Raw genomic sequence first — 15,264 nt, 5'->3', positions numbered from 1 at the left:
TGCAGAAAGAGGTCACCAAACTACTAGAGGCTGGGATTATTTATCCTATTTCTGATAGCCCTTGGGTGAGTCCTGTCCAAGTCGTCCCAAAAAAGGGAGGCATGACAGTGATTCATAATGAAAAAAATGAATTGGTTCCTACCAGAACAGTTACAGGGTGGCGCATGTGTATTGACTATAGAAGGCTCAATACAGCCACCAGAAAGGATCATTTTCCTTTACCATTCATAGACCAGATGCTAGAAAGACTAGCAGGTCATGATTATTACTGCTTTTTGGATGGCTACTCAGGCTATAACCAGATTGCAGTAGATTCCCAGGATCAAGAGAAAACAGCATTCACATGTCCATCCGGAGTGTTTGCTTATAGAAGGATGCCATTTGGGCTATGTAATGCGCCTACAACCTTCTAGAGATGCATGCTCTCTATTTTCTCTGATATGGTGGAAAAATTTCTGGAAGTCTTCATGGATGACTTCTCAGTATATGGAGACTCATTCAGCTCCTGTCTTGATCACCTGAAACTTGTTCTGAAAAGATGCCAAGAGACCAACCTAGTTTTAAATTGGGAAAAGTGTCACTTCATGGTGACTGAAGGAATTGTTCTTGGGCATAAAATCTCAAACAAGGGAATAGAGGTGGATCAAGCAAAAATAGAGGTAATCGAAAAATTACCATCACCTGCCAATGTTAAGGCAATCAGAAGCTTTCTGGGGCACGCAGGATTCTATAGGAGGTTTATAAAGGATTTTTCAAAAATCGCAAAACCTCTAAGCAATCTGCTAGCTGCGGACACGCCATTTGTGTTTGACACAGAGTGCCTGCAGGCGTTCGAAATGCTGAAAGCTAAGCTGGTCACAGCACCAGTCATTTCTGCACCAGACTGGACGTTACCATTTGAGCTAATGTGTGATGCCAGTGATCACGCCATTGGAGCAGTATTGGGACAGAGGCATGACAAGCTTCTGCATGTCATTTATTATGCTAGTCGCATTTTAAATGATGCCCAGAAAAATTACACAACCACAGAAAAAGAATTACTTGCAGTGGTTTACGCCATTGACAAGTTCAGATCATACTTAGTAGGATCAAAAGTGATTGTGTATACTGATCATGCTGCTCTTAAATATCTACTCACAAAGCAGGATTCAAAACCCAGGCTCATCAGATGGGTGTTGCTTCTGCAAGAGTTTGATATAGAAATAAGAGACAGAAAAGGGACAGAGAACCAAGTAGCTGATCATCTGTCCCGGATAGAGCCAGTAGAAGGGACGCCCCTCCCCTCTCTTGAGATCTCTGAGACTTTTCCGGATGAGCATTTATTTGCCATTCAGGAAACACCATGGTTTGCCGATATTGCAAACTATAAAGCTGCAAGGTTCATACCCAAGGAGTACAACAGGATACAAAAGAAGAAATTAATTACTGATGCAAAGTACTACTTGTGGGATGAACCTTATCTCTTTAAGAGATGTGCAGACGGAATAATCCGTAGGTGTGTGCCTAGAGAAGAAGCACAAAGGATCCTGTGGCATTGCCATGGATCTCAATATGGAGGCCATTTCGGAGGTGAGCGAACAGCCACCAAGGTCCTCCAATGTGGCTTCTATTGGCCCACACTCTATAAAGATTCCCGAGAGTTTGTACGTAACTGTGACAGTTGCCAAAGAGCTGGTAATCTGCCTCATGGTTACGCCATGCCTCAATAAGGAATCTTGGAAATTGAGTTGTTTGACGTATGGGGGATTGACTTCATGGGACCTTTCCCACCATCATACTCAAACAATTATATTCTGGTGGCAGTTGACTATGTATCAAAATGGGTTGAAGCCATTGCCACACCCACCAATGATACTAAGACAGTGCTGAAGTTCCTCCAGAAACATATCTTTAGCAAGTTTGGTGTCCCTAGAGTACTAATCAGTGATGGGGGCACTCACTTCTGCAATAAATAGCTTTACTCTGCCATGGTTCGGTATGGAATTCGCCACAAGGTAGCTACTCCATATCATCCACAAACTAATGGGCAAGCTGAAGTCTCTAACAGAGAATTAAAGAGAATCCTAGAACGGACAGTAAATACCCGTAGAAAGGATTGGGCACGGAGCTTGGATGATGCTCTGTGGGCTTACAGAACAGCATTCAAGACCCCTATAGGGACCTCTCCATACCAACTCGTGTATGGTAAGGCATGTCACCTGCCCGTGGAACTGGAACATAAAGCCTACTGGGCAACTAGATTCCTAAACTTTGATGCCAAATTAGCAGGAGAAAAACGATTGCTCCAGCTAAATGAGCTAGAGGAATTCAGATTCACAGCTTTCGAAAATGCCAAGCTTTATAAAGAGAAATAAAAAAAGTGGCATGACAGAAAGCTGTCATCTAGAATCTTTGAACCAGGACAGAAGGTTCTGTTGTTTAACTCTAGACTCAGGCTATTCCCCGGGAAACTGAAATCCCGGTGGAGGGGACCATACGTGATTACAAGTGTATCACCATATGGTTATGTGGAGCTTCAAGATATTGATTCTGATAAGAAGTTCATTGTTAATGGACAGAGAATCAAGCACTATCTTGAAGGCAATGTTGAGCAAGAGTGCTCAAGGTTGAAGCTAGATTAAAAGCTCAGCAAGGTCCAGCTAAGGACATTAAAGAAGCGCTTGTTGGGAGGCAACCCAATTTTTATTTATTTTCATGGTTTTTCATGTTTTATTAGGTTCATGATCATGTGGAGTCACAAAATAAATATTAAAAATTGAAAACGGAATCAAAAATAGCAGAAGAAAAATCACACCCTGGAGGAAGCACCTGTTTGGCGTTCAACGCCAGAACAGAGCATGGTTCTGGCACTGAACGCCCAAAATGGGCAACATCCTGGCGCTGAACGCCCAGAACAAGCATGGTTCTGGCGTTCAACGCCAGAAATGGCTAGTAAATGGGCGTTGAACGCCCAAAATGGGCACTAACCTGGCGCTGAACGCCCAGAGTTGTGTGCAAGGGCATTTTGCATGCCTAAATTGGTGCAGGGATGTAAATGCCTTGACACCTCAAGATCTGTGGACCTCACAGGATCATTTCAAGATCTGTGGACCCCACAGGATCCCCACCTTCCCTCCTCATAATCCTAGTTTTTTTCTCCACATCTTCTTCTTCATCTATTCCTTCTTCTTTTGCTCGAGGGCAAGCAACATTCTAAGTTTAGTGTGGTAAAACAATTATGTGAAGGATCTATAGCTCAGTGGTAGAACATGTGGCTGCAAATCAAGAGATCCCTGAGATACCTCAGGGGATGCACTTCCCTCCACATAATTATTGGAAGCAACTGAGGATAGAAATACCAAAAATCACTAGGAATCAAGCCACAAAGGCAAGGAAGAGACATAAAAGAGCTCAAGAACATCATTGGTTCCTCAAAAAGGAAATGCCATCATCACTAAGGTGGACTCGTTCCTTGTTCTTACTTTCTCTGTTTTTCATTTTCTCTATGATAAGTGCTTATCTATGTTTGTGTCTTCATTACATGATCATTAGTAGTAATTAGTGTCTATTTTGATTTTATCCCCAATTAAGTTATAGTCTATTTTTCTCATCATCAGCAAACATGAATAAAATAGTAGATCTTTTGAATAAGAGGCAATAAAATTTCGAGTTTTTAATAAGAAAAATTCTAATTAGTAACATGTGGTGGCAATGCTTTCTGTCTTCTGAATAAATGCTTGAATAGTGCATATGTCTTTTGAATTTGTTGTTTAAGACTGTTAAATATGTTGGCTCTTGAAAGAATGATGAACATGAGACATGTTATTGATAATCTGAAAAATCATAAAAATGATTCTTGAAGCAAGAAAAAGCAGCAAAGAACAAAGCTTGCAGAAAAAAAAATATATATATAATAAAATAGGCGAAAAAAAATATAGAAAGAAAAAGAAAAAGCAAGCAGAAAAAGCCAAAAGTTCTTAAAACCAAGAGGCAAGAGTAAAAAGCCAATAACCCTTAAAACCAAATGGCAAGGGCAAATAAAAAGGATCCCAAGGCTTTGAGCATCAGTGGATAGGAGGGCCTAAAGGAATAAAATCCTGGTCTAAGCGGCTAAACCAAGCTGTCCCTAACCATGTGCTTGTGGCGTGTAGGTGTCAAGTGAGAACTTGAGACTGAGCGGTTAAAGTCAAGGTCCAAAGCAGAAAGAAGAGTGTGCTTAAGAACTCTGGACACCTCTAATTGGGGACTTTAGCAAAGCTGAGTCACAATCCAAAGGGTTCACCCAATTATGTGTCTGTGGCATTTATGTATCCGGTGGTAATACTGGAAAACAAAGTGCTTAGGGCCACGGCCAAGACTCATAAAATAGCTATGTTTAAGAATCATCACACTGAAATAGGAGAATCAATAACACTATCTGAATTCTAAGTTCCTATAGATGCCAATCACTCTGAGCTTCAATGGATAAAGTGAGATGCCAAAACTGTTCAGAAGCAAAAAGCTACTAGTCCCGCTCATCTAATTAGAATCTGAGCTTCACTCAAAAACTCTGAGATATTATTGCTTCTCAACCTATTAGTCTTCTATTTTATTTGTCTAGTTGCTTGAGGACAAGCAACAGTTTAAGTTTGGTGTTGTGATGAACGGATATTTTATATGCTTTTTGGGGTTAATTTCATATAGTTTTGAGTATGTTCTAGTTAGTTTTTAGTCTATTTTTATTAGTTTTTAGGAAAAATTCATATTTCTGGACTTTACTATGAGTTGTGTGTTGTTTTGTAATTTCAGGTATTTTTCTGGCTGAAATTGAAGGAGCTGAGCAAAAATCTGATTCAGGCTGAAAAAGGACTGCTGATGCTGTTGGATTCTGACCTCTCTGCACTCAAAGTGGATTTCCTGGAGCTACAGAACTCGAAATGGCATGCTTCTAATTGCGTTGGAAAGTAGACATCCAGGGCTTTCTAGAAATATATAATAATCTATACTTTGCACAAGGATAGATGACGTAAACTGGCGTTCAGCGCCAGTTCTCTGCCCAATTCTGGCGTCCAGCGCCAGAAAAGGATCAAAAGCTGGAGTTGAACGCCCAAACTGGCACAAAAACTGGCGTTCAACTCCACAAATAGCCTCTACACGTGAATTGCTTAAATCTCTGCCCCAGCACACACCAAGTGGGCCCCAGAAGTGGATCTCTGCATCATCCATCATAGTTTACTCATTTTTCGTAAACCTAGGCTACTAGTTTAGTATTTAAACAACTTTTAGAGACTTATTTTGCACCTCATGACATTTTAGATCTATACTTTCTACTCTTTGACGGCATGAGTCTCTAAACTCCATTGTTGGGGGTGAGGAGCTCTGCTGTGTCTCGATGAATTAATGCAAGTATTTCTGTTTTCCATTCAAACACGCTTGTTCCTATCTAAGATGTTCATTCGCGCTTAACTATGATGGAGGTGATGATCTGTGACACTCATCATCTTCCTCAAACCATGAACGTGTGCCTGACAACCACCTCCGTTCTATATACGATTGAATGAGTATCTCTTAGATTCCTTAATCAGAATCTCCGTGGTATAAGCTAGAACTGATGGCGGCATTCATGAGAATCCGGAAAGTCTAAACCTTGTCTGTGGTATTCCGAGTAGGATTCAATGATCGAATGACTGTGATGAGCTTCAAACTCGCAAGTGCTGGGCGTTAGTGACAGACACAAAAGGACGAAGAATCCTATTCCAGTATGATCGAGAACCGACAGATGATTAGCCGTGCTATGACTGAGCATGTGAGCATATTCTTCACTGAGAGGATGGGATGTAGCCATTGACGACGGTGAACCCCTACATATAGCTTGCCATAGGAGGACGTGCGTGCGTGAACAAGAAGACAGAGGAAAGCAGAGATTCAGAAAACAAAGCATCTCCAAAACTCCAACATATTCTCCATTACTGCATAACAAGTAACCTTTAATCTATGCTCTCTTGTTTATTCGCAACTCAACTGATAAACATAATTGACTTCCTGACTAAGATTTACAAGAAACCATAGATTGCTTCAAACCAACAATCTCCGTGGGATTCGACCCTTACTCACGTGAGGTATTACTTGGACGACCCAGTGCACTTGCTGGTCAGTGGTACGAGTTGTGAAAAGTGTGATTCACAATTTGTGCACCACCAGGCAAGTTGAGATCAAGATGGGAAGGTCCATACAGAGTAGAGAAGGCCGAACCGTACGGAGTTTATCACCTAAGCCATCCTTCAAGCTCTGAACTTATTAAGGTTAATGGACAACGCCTGAAGCTATACCATGGCGAGAAGATGCAGAGAAACAAGGAGCTTGAGATCTTCCTCTTGGAAGATCCTCACATAGCAGAAGATTGAGCTAGTGGAGCGTCCAACTTAAGGACGTTAAAGCAAAGTGCTAGGTGGGAGATAACCCACCATGGTATGATCGTTCTTTTCTTTATTTTTAGTTTTTCCTATTTAATAACTCTTCTCTTTCGTAGTACTTTCGTGCATCTGCATTTACATGTTTAAAAAAAAAAATTTTGCTACGCGACGCGTCCGCGTCACAGGGAGAGTAAAGAAAAATAAAAATGAACAGAAAGTTACGCTGGAGTGTGGCTGGAGGCGTGCCAATGGCACAAATCCTCCCACGCGACCGCGTCGCCGACGCATCCGCGTCACATAGGAACTTTGGCCTCCCATGCTACCGTGTTCCCCACGCGGCCGCGTGCCCCACGCGGCCACGTGCCTTGAGTTTTCGACGTAAAAGGGTGCACAATGAAATATTGTGCGAGAGTGATGCTGGAATGGTGCTGGAGGCACAATCCTTATCACGCGACCGCGTTGCTGACGCGGCCGCGTCATCCGTTTTTGGACGCACACTCACGCGATCGCGTGACCGACGCGATCGCGCCACCCCAATTTTGGCAACTAAATTAATTTGAACAGAGAGTTGTGCTGGTGCGAGGCTGCACTCGCGCCAGAAGCATAATATGGGTCACGCGACCGCGTGACCGACGCGATCGCGTCACCATACTTGAAGCGCATCCACGTGAACGCGTGCCCCACGCAGCCGCGTCGCATGCGCCGCACAGCTCATCCAAAAATTGCCACATATCTTATCTTTCTCCCCTCCAAATCCTAATTTTTCTTTTCCCTCCTTATTTCTTCCAATCTCACCTATCACACTCTCTCTCTCACCTCCATTGCCAAGGTTCTATTTTCTTCTTCCTTCTTCTCTTTTCTATCATTTTATATATTATTTTATATATTATTCTTCTTCTCATTATTCATATTTTCCTTCTTTTTCTTTTCCTTTTTACATGGTGTTAGAAATTTTTTGAGTCATTATCCCTCATTATATGCTTGTGAATTGTTGAAAATTGTTTGACAATTATTTTTATTCTAATTAAGGGATTGCTTGCATGTTCACCTTCATATTTTCTATACCTTATTCATCATGCATGCTATGTGTTTGTGAAAAAGCTCAAATGGCAGTATGCACTTCTCTATGTTGTTATACTATTCAATGCTTGCTTTTCACAACTTTTCTTTACTATTGTATTAATTGAATTTAATTTTCAATACAAACGTGATGGTTTGTTACAAAGTCTTGCTTGGTCTATGCTACTCATGCCCTTTGCTGGCATGCCAATAAACACCTTGCAGTCACTTGTCTTTATATGCACTAGCTATTTTCCATTGTTGGCTTTTCACATGTACTCGCGAGCATGTGATAATGTCAGTATATCTTAATGTGCATCCATCACCCTCTTTTCCGTTTCCTTCCTGGCTAAATATCTTTTTGAATTTAATTTACTTTCTCTTCCCTTCTTTCAGGATGGCCACCAAGAAAGGAAAAGAGAAAGCTACTTCCAAACCACCAGCAAGAGGAGGAACTAAAAGAGCATTAGTGGCAGAGCCTTCTTCAACCGCAGTCAAGCCCTCAACAAAAAGAGTTAAGACGATAATAAAGTTTGATGAAAAGGAGAAAGCCTTTCCAGCAAAGGACACTGCGCGATTTCCCAATCGCTACTGTGAGCAGATGTTCCCTATCCTGGCAGAAAGAAACTATAACAATGAATACCTTCTTATCTTCCCGTCCAATATTGCTACCTTTGTTGAGCCGCAAATTGAACGAAGATAATGGGGTTTCCTACGGAGACAGCCAAGGCAGGTCAATCTTTCTTGGGTAGTTGAGTTCTACTCTAACTTCTACATGCCAACCCTGCAGTCTGTTTATATCCGGCAGAAGCAAGTCCCCATCACAGAAGAGGCCATTCAGCAAGCTCTGAGTTTCCCCCCTATTCCAGAAGGAATGGACGCCTTCCAAGAAGCCGCACTTAAGCGCCAGAGGTACCAATTTGACTGGAACTCCGTTCTCGGAGTTATCGCATTACCTGGCAGCCGTTGGATCTACGGTTACCACCGTACCCGCCCTAAGGGAATCTTGGCTTCAGCACTTACCTTGGAGGCTCGCGTCTAGGCACAGATCATGTCCCATTACGTCTTTCCGAGCACTCATGAGTCCTCCTTCACTGCGGACATGGCCGTTCTACTATGGTGCATCCTTACAGACCAACATCTGAATCTCTCAAGACATATCCGGAATGCTATGGGACACGTACAAATTGTGGGCAACTTACCTTTCCCCGCCTTGGTCTCAGATCTTGTCTCAGCAGCCGGAGTCTCCTACAGAGCTGGGGACACCAAAGCCGTGCTTCCACGGGATGATCAATATGTCCCTAACAGGAAATACCTCAGACTTCTAGCAGCCACTACAAGTCTTCCTACTCCTCCAGTTGAAGATAATCCTTCTTCAATACCACAAGCACCCACAACTGATGAATTGCTCCAGCAGATAATTGAAAGGTTGGATCGGCAAGAACACAAAGCTAAGTTGAGAGAGCGTCGTAACGAGCGCCGATTTAAACACCTCAAGGAGCTTCTCAAGGGATACTTCAGGGACTCGGATACCCCGGACTCCACATCTTTTACCAGCACAGGGAGCCATGACGGTCCCGATTGTGGAGATACTGCTACCAGCCCACCCCTGTTCCTAACAGACGGCACCGAGGACGGTGCAAAGCCTTAAGTGTGGGGAGGTCAGTCAGTACCTGACCTCTTGGGGTAATCTCTCTTCTCTAGCACCAATAATTAGGATATTTTAGTTACATTTTCTTTCTTTTATAGAATAGAATAAATTGCATAGGTTAGGATAGTTGCATGCATGTTCTACTTGATTGAAAAGACAATAAGTTTCTTTTAAGACTCTATCTTTGGAACAAAATTTCACTAATTTTTCAAAATTTTATGATAAACTTGCTTGAGTTGTATTTGGAACATGACATTTGAGCTAAAGAACACACAACCTGTGAGAGATTTGAGCCTTTATGTATGGTTACATTATTTAACCATAATTACTTCTTTCTTGTGTGTTAACTTCTCTATGATTGTAATCTATATTTTGTTTTATCTTATATGTCCAATATTTATTATATTTGCATGCTTGCATATGATTAAGGCCATTATTTGTTTAAACTCACTTATCCAAATTAAGCCTACCCTTTCCAATTACCTTTGTTAACCACTTTGAGCCTTTAAATCCCATTTGTTCTATATTTTACCACATTACTAACATTAAGCTGAAAAACAATTGTATATCCCAAATTGAATCTTTGGTTAGCTTAAGATAGAATTGTGTGTGCTAGTTAAGTATGGGAGATTGTGGGAACAAAAGTTGTTAAGGGAATGTGTCATGAGAATTTAATGGAAATTTGGATACCTACTCATGTGAAACTATAAGAATTAAAAATCTATGTGCATTGATAAGCTATAATTATTTTAATGTCAAAAAAAATTAAAAAAAATTTATTTATATAAATAAATAAGGGGACAAAATTACCCCAATGTTAAATTCAGAATTCAAAGATCAATGCACATGTGATAAAAATCAAATATAAAGTTGATACATGAGTATGAATAGAAAATGGGAATTCTGGGTAGCTAGGTATGAACTTTAAGATTACATAAAAAAAATATATATAGGTTGGGTTGAAGCTTGGGTTAATTAAAGATTCAATTTATTAGCTCACTTGACCAAATGTATACCCCTACCTGTACCTTAGCTCCATTACAACCTTGAAAAGACCTCATGATATTTGCATTGGTATATTAACTGTTGTTGATTGGTTAGGAGAAAAACAAAAGTTAGAAAGCATGATTAGAGAAGGATAGAGTGATTACCCTATACACTAGAGATTAGAGCGTACATACATTATCAGTGAGGGTTCAATGCTTGAATTTTCATGTTCCCTGCTTTCATGAGCTATCTTCTTGCACCTTTATCTGTTTTATTGTATAATGATAGAATTAGTGGAATTTGATTTGTAATTGTTTTGAAGAGCTTATTTACTTTTGATCAAGTGGGCAAGAATCATATAGTTGCATTTATTTATATATAGGCTTGCATTGCATTTCATGAGTTTCTACGTGTTCATGCTTATTTCCTTATCTCCTTCAATTAAGCATGAGGACATGCCGATGTTTAAATGTGGGTTGGTTGATAAACCACTATTTTATGGTTTATATTGTGTTTAATTGTATGGTTTTATCATGATCCTTACCCACTTATTCATTAAATTAGCATGAAATTATAATCCCTTCCTGAATTTATAACATGTTTGAAAACTACTTCCTAGAGACTTTAATTATGTATTTTTAATTCTCCTTTATTTCATTCGATGCCGTGATCTGTGTGTTGAGTGTTTCAGACTTTATAGGGCATGAATGAGTTGGAGATTGGAAAGGAAGCTAGCAAAAATGGAAGGAACACAAGAATTTGTGGAGATAACCAGCGAGAAGTGACGCGGTCGCATGGCTCACGCGAACGCGCGAAGGAGAGCGAATCGCAGTGACACGGCCGCATGGCTCACGCGGCCACGCGGATTGGAAAAGCTCAGGCGACGTGGTAGCGTGGATGACGCGAACGCGTGGCAAGGAAAAGCGCGAATGACGCGATCGCGTGACATGTGCGATCTGCATAATCTGCAGACTTCGCTGGGGGCGATTTTGGACCTTATTTCGACCCAGTTTTCGGCCCGGAACAGCAGACTAGAGCCAGAGAATATGCAGAAACAAACAACAACATTCATTCTACACAGTTGACCGTTTTAGAGCTAGTTTTTCCTCCTCTAGGTTTTTCTCTCTAGGTTTTAGAATTTTAATTTTGGGAATTGATCTTAGCATTGCAACATTGAGAAGAGTTATTTTTCCTCATCAAGACCTCGTCATTCTAGTTCGTTCTCTTAACTTGGTTTTATTCTTCCATGTTCTTTGCTTTGTTTAATTTTTTCCTTTGAATACTTTCATGATTATTTGATACAAGGATTATTTCTTCCATTTTAATTTATTTCTCCATTCCAATAATCATGCCTTCTTTTAATTCCCTTTCATGTGTTATGGATTTATTATTTGCAATGAGTGAGTAGTTCCCTCACTTGATGGGGAGTTGATTGAAAGGAACTCTTGAGTTGGAAGGATTAAAATAAAAATTGTAATTGGGTTAACTGTTGAATTGTTATCTAATCACTAACACTAATCCCTTTGAACTAAGTGGGTTGCAACTCATGAATAGATCTAGCATTCCAACTTGTTTGACTTTCCTTTACCTGGTAAAGGATAACTAAACAAAACAACCATTAATTATAAATTAATCTTGAGATCATTCCATCAATAATAGAAATTCCAACTAATCAACTCCCAGTCAAGGTTTTTATTCATATTATTTAAATTTCCTCTTTTTAATTTTCCCTCTACTTAACTCAACTTCTTGGAACATCTGATTAATAAAATAGCACACTTTTCTGCAACTCGTTGGGAGACGACCTGGGACTTAAACTCCCAGTAATTTTTAATTTAAACTCTCTGTGACATATTTCTAAATTGATAGGAAGATTTTTGGTGAGTTAAGAACTATACTTGCAACGTAACTATTTTAATAATTTTTAATTCACCAACTTCTGCCCCCCATCAGCGCCGTTACCAAGGAATGGAACCGTCACGATTTCTGCGTACCAAGTTTTTGGCGCCGTTGCCGGGGATTGTTCGAGTTTGGACAACTGACGGTTCATCTTGTTGCTCAGATTAGGTAACTTTATTTTAATTTTAACCTTTTTGTTTTTATTATTCTTATTTTTGAAAAATAAAAAAAAATATTTATAAAATCATAGAATCAAAAATATTTTTGTGTTTCTTGTTTGAGTCTAGAGTCAAGTTTTAAGTTTGGTGTCAATTGCATCCTTTTAATTTTCTAAAAATTATTTTCGAAAATTTCATGCATTGCTTTCTTCATGATCTTCAAGTTGTTCTTGGCCAGTCTTCTTGTTTGATCTTCATATTTTCTTGTTTTGTGTCTTTTCTTGTTTTTCATATGCATTTTCAATTTGTTAATTTCTAAAGAATAAAAATTTTTTAAGTTTGGTGTCTTGCATGTTTTCTTTTCTTGAAAATTTTTCAAAAATAAGTTCTTGGTGTTCATCTTGACATTCAAAGTGTTTTTGATGTTCATCTTGACATTCAAAGTGTTCTTGCATGCATTAGTTGTTTTGATTCATAATTTCTGTGTTTTGTGTCAATTTTGTGTTTTTCTCTTTCATCATTAAAAATTCAAAAATAAAAAAATATATCTTTCCCTTTTTCTTCTCATCAAATTTGAAAATTTGAGTTGACTTTTTCAAAAATTTTTAAAATCTAGTTGTTTCTTATGAGTCAAATCAAATTTTCAATTTAAAAATTCTATCTTTTTCAAATCTTTTTCAAAAATCAAACCTTTTTCATTTTTTCTTTCATAATTTCAAAAATTTCAAATTGATTTTCAAAATCTTTTTCTTATCTTTTTCGAATTCAATGTTAACATTTAATATTTTGATTCAAAAAAAAAAAATTTTTTTCAAGTTGTTACTTGCCTATTAAGAAAGGTTCAATCTTTAAACTCTAGAATCATATCTTTTTAGTTTCTTGTTAGTCAAGTAATCAACATTAATTTTCAGAATCAAATCTTTTTAAATTTCTTTTTCAAATCCTTTTCAAATTAAGTTTCAATCACATCTTTTTCAAAATCAATTTCAAAATCTTTTCTAACTTCCTTTCTAACTTCTTACCTTTTTAAAATTGATTTTCAAATTTTTTAATCAATCCTATCTTTTTGTTTCAATCATATCTTTTTCAAAACTACCTAACTAATTCTCTCTCTCTAATTTTTGAAAATCACCTTCCTCTTTTTCAAAATTCCTTTTTAATTAACTAATTATTTTAATTTTAATTTTAATTTTATTTATTTTCTAATTTTCTAATTTTATTTTAATTTCAAATTAAAAACAAAAATATTTTTATTTTAATTTATTTAATTTTCGGAATTCCCTCTCTCTCATCTCCTTCTAATTATTTATTTAATTACTAACACTTCTCTTCATCTCAAAATTCGAACCCTCTCTTCCTCTTGGTGTTCGAATTTCTCTTCTTCTATTCTTCTACTCTTATACTCACATAAAGGAATCTCAATACTGTGACATAGAGGATTCCATATTTTCTTTTGTGTTCTCTTCTTTTTCATATGAGCAGGAGCAAGGATAAGAATATTCTTGTTGAAGCTGATCCTGAACCTGAAAGGACTTTGAAGAGGAAGCTAAGGTAAGCTAAAGCCCAACTCTCTGGAGAAAATCTGACAAAAATTTTCGAAAAAGAAGACAACATGGCCGAAAATAATAACAATGCAAGGAAGATGCTTGGTGACTTTACTGCACCAAATTCCAATTTACATGGAAGAAGCATCTCAATTCCTGCCATTGGAGCAAACAACTTTGAGCTTAAACCTCAATTAGTTTCTATGATGCAACAGAATTGCAAGTTTCATGGACTTCCATCTGAAGATCCTTTTCAGTTCTTAATTGAGTTCTTACAGATCTGTGATACTGTTAAGACCAATGGGGTTGATCCCGAGGTCTACAGGCTTATGCTTTTCCCATTTGCTGTAAGAGACAGAGCTAGAATATGGTTAGACCCTCAACCTAAGGATAGCCTGAACTCTTGGGATAAGCTGGTCACAACTTTCTTAGCCAAGTTCTTTCCTCCTCAAAAGCTTAGTAATCTTAGAGTGGATGTTCAAACCTTCAGACAAAAGGAAGGTGAATCCCTCTATGAAGCTTGGGAGAGATACAAGGAACTGACCAAAAGGTGTCCTTCTGACATGCTTTCAGAATGGACCATCCTGGATATATTCTATGACGGTCTGTCTGAGATATCAAAGATGTCACTGGACCATTCTACAGGTGGATCCATTCACCTAAAGAAAACGCCTGCAGAAGCTCAAGAACTCATTGACATGGTTGCAAATAACCAGTTCATGTACACTTCTGAAAGGAATCCTATGAATAATGGGACACCCATGAGGAAGGGAGTTCTTGAAATTGATACTCTAAATGCCATATTGGCTCAGAATAAAAATATTGACTAAGCAAGTCAATATGATCTCTCAGAGTCTGAATGGATTGAAGAAATCATCCAACAGTACTAAAGAGGCATCTTCTGAAGAAGAAGCTTATGATCCTGAGAACCCTGCAATAGCAGCGGTGAATTACATGGGTGAACCTTATGGAAAGACCTATAATCCCTCATGGAAGAATCATCCAAATTTCTCATGGAAGGATCAACAAAAGCCTCAACAAGGCTTTAATAATGGTGGAAGAAACAGGTTTAGCAATAGCAAGCCTTTTCCATCATCCACTCAACAACAGACAGAGAATTCTGAGCAGAATCTATCTAGCTTAGCAAATATAGTCTCTGATCTATCTAAGGCCACTTTAAGTTTCATGAATGAAACAAGGTCCTCCATTAGAAATTTGGAGGCACAAGTGGGCCAGCTGAGTAAAAGGGTCACTGAGACCCCTCCTAGTACTCTCCCAAGCAATACAGAAGAGAATCCAAAAAGAGAGTGCAAGGCCATTGATTTAACCATCATGGCCGAACTTACAAGGGAGGGAGAGAACATGAATCCCAGTGAGGAAGACCTCCTGGGACGCCCAGTGATCAACAAGGAGTTTCCCTCTGAGGAACCAAAGGAATCTAAGACTCATCTAGAGACCATAAAGATTCCATTGAACCTTCTTATGCCATTCATGAGCTCTGATGAGTATTCTTCTTCTGAAGAGAATGAAGCTGAATGCCAAATTATTTGGTAATGAGACTTGGGAATATGAACCTCCCTTGCTCATCAATGAAC

General features: G+C 38.8%; 1 non-coding gene across 1 annotated transcript; it reads right to left on the bottom strand.

Annotated features, from left to right (window-relative positions):
* Nucleotides 1–14,130: 14,130 nt before the first annotated feature.
* LOC148564215 (small nucleolar RNA R71) lies at nt 14,131–14,238 on the bottom strand. The gene has a single exon (XR_015884666.1). It is a non-coding gene; the product is annotated as a small nucleolar RNA R71 (small nucleolar RNA).
* Nucleotides 14,239–15,264: the final 1,026 nt, after the last annotated feature.

The sequence above is a fragment of the Arachis ipaensis genome, chromosome B5, assembly GCF_059453495.1.
Source record: "Arachis ipaensis isolate K30076 ecotype BB chromosome B5, ASM5945349v1, whole genome shotgun sequence".
Taxonomy (NCBI): Eukaryota; Viridiplantae; Streptophyta; class Magnoliopsida; order Fabales; family Fabaceae; genus Arachis; species Arachis ipaensis.
Note: the sequence above shows the minus strand (reverse complement) of the source record. Positions and strands in the feature narration are given on the sequence as shown.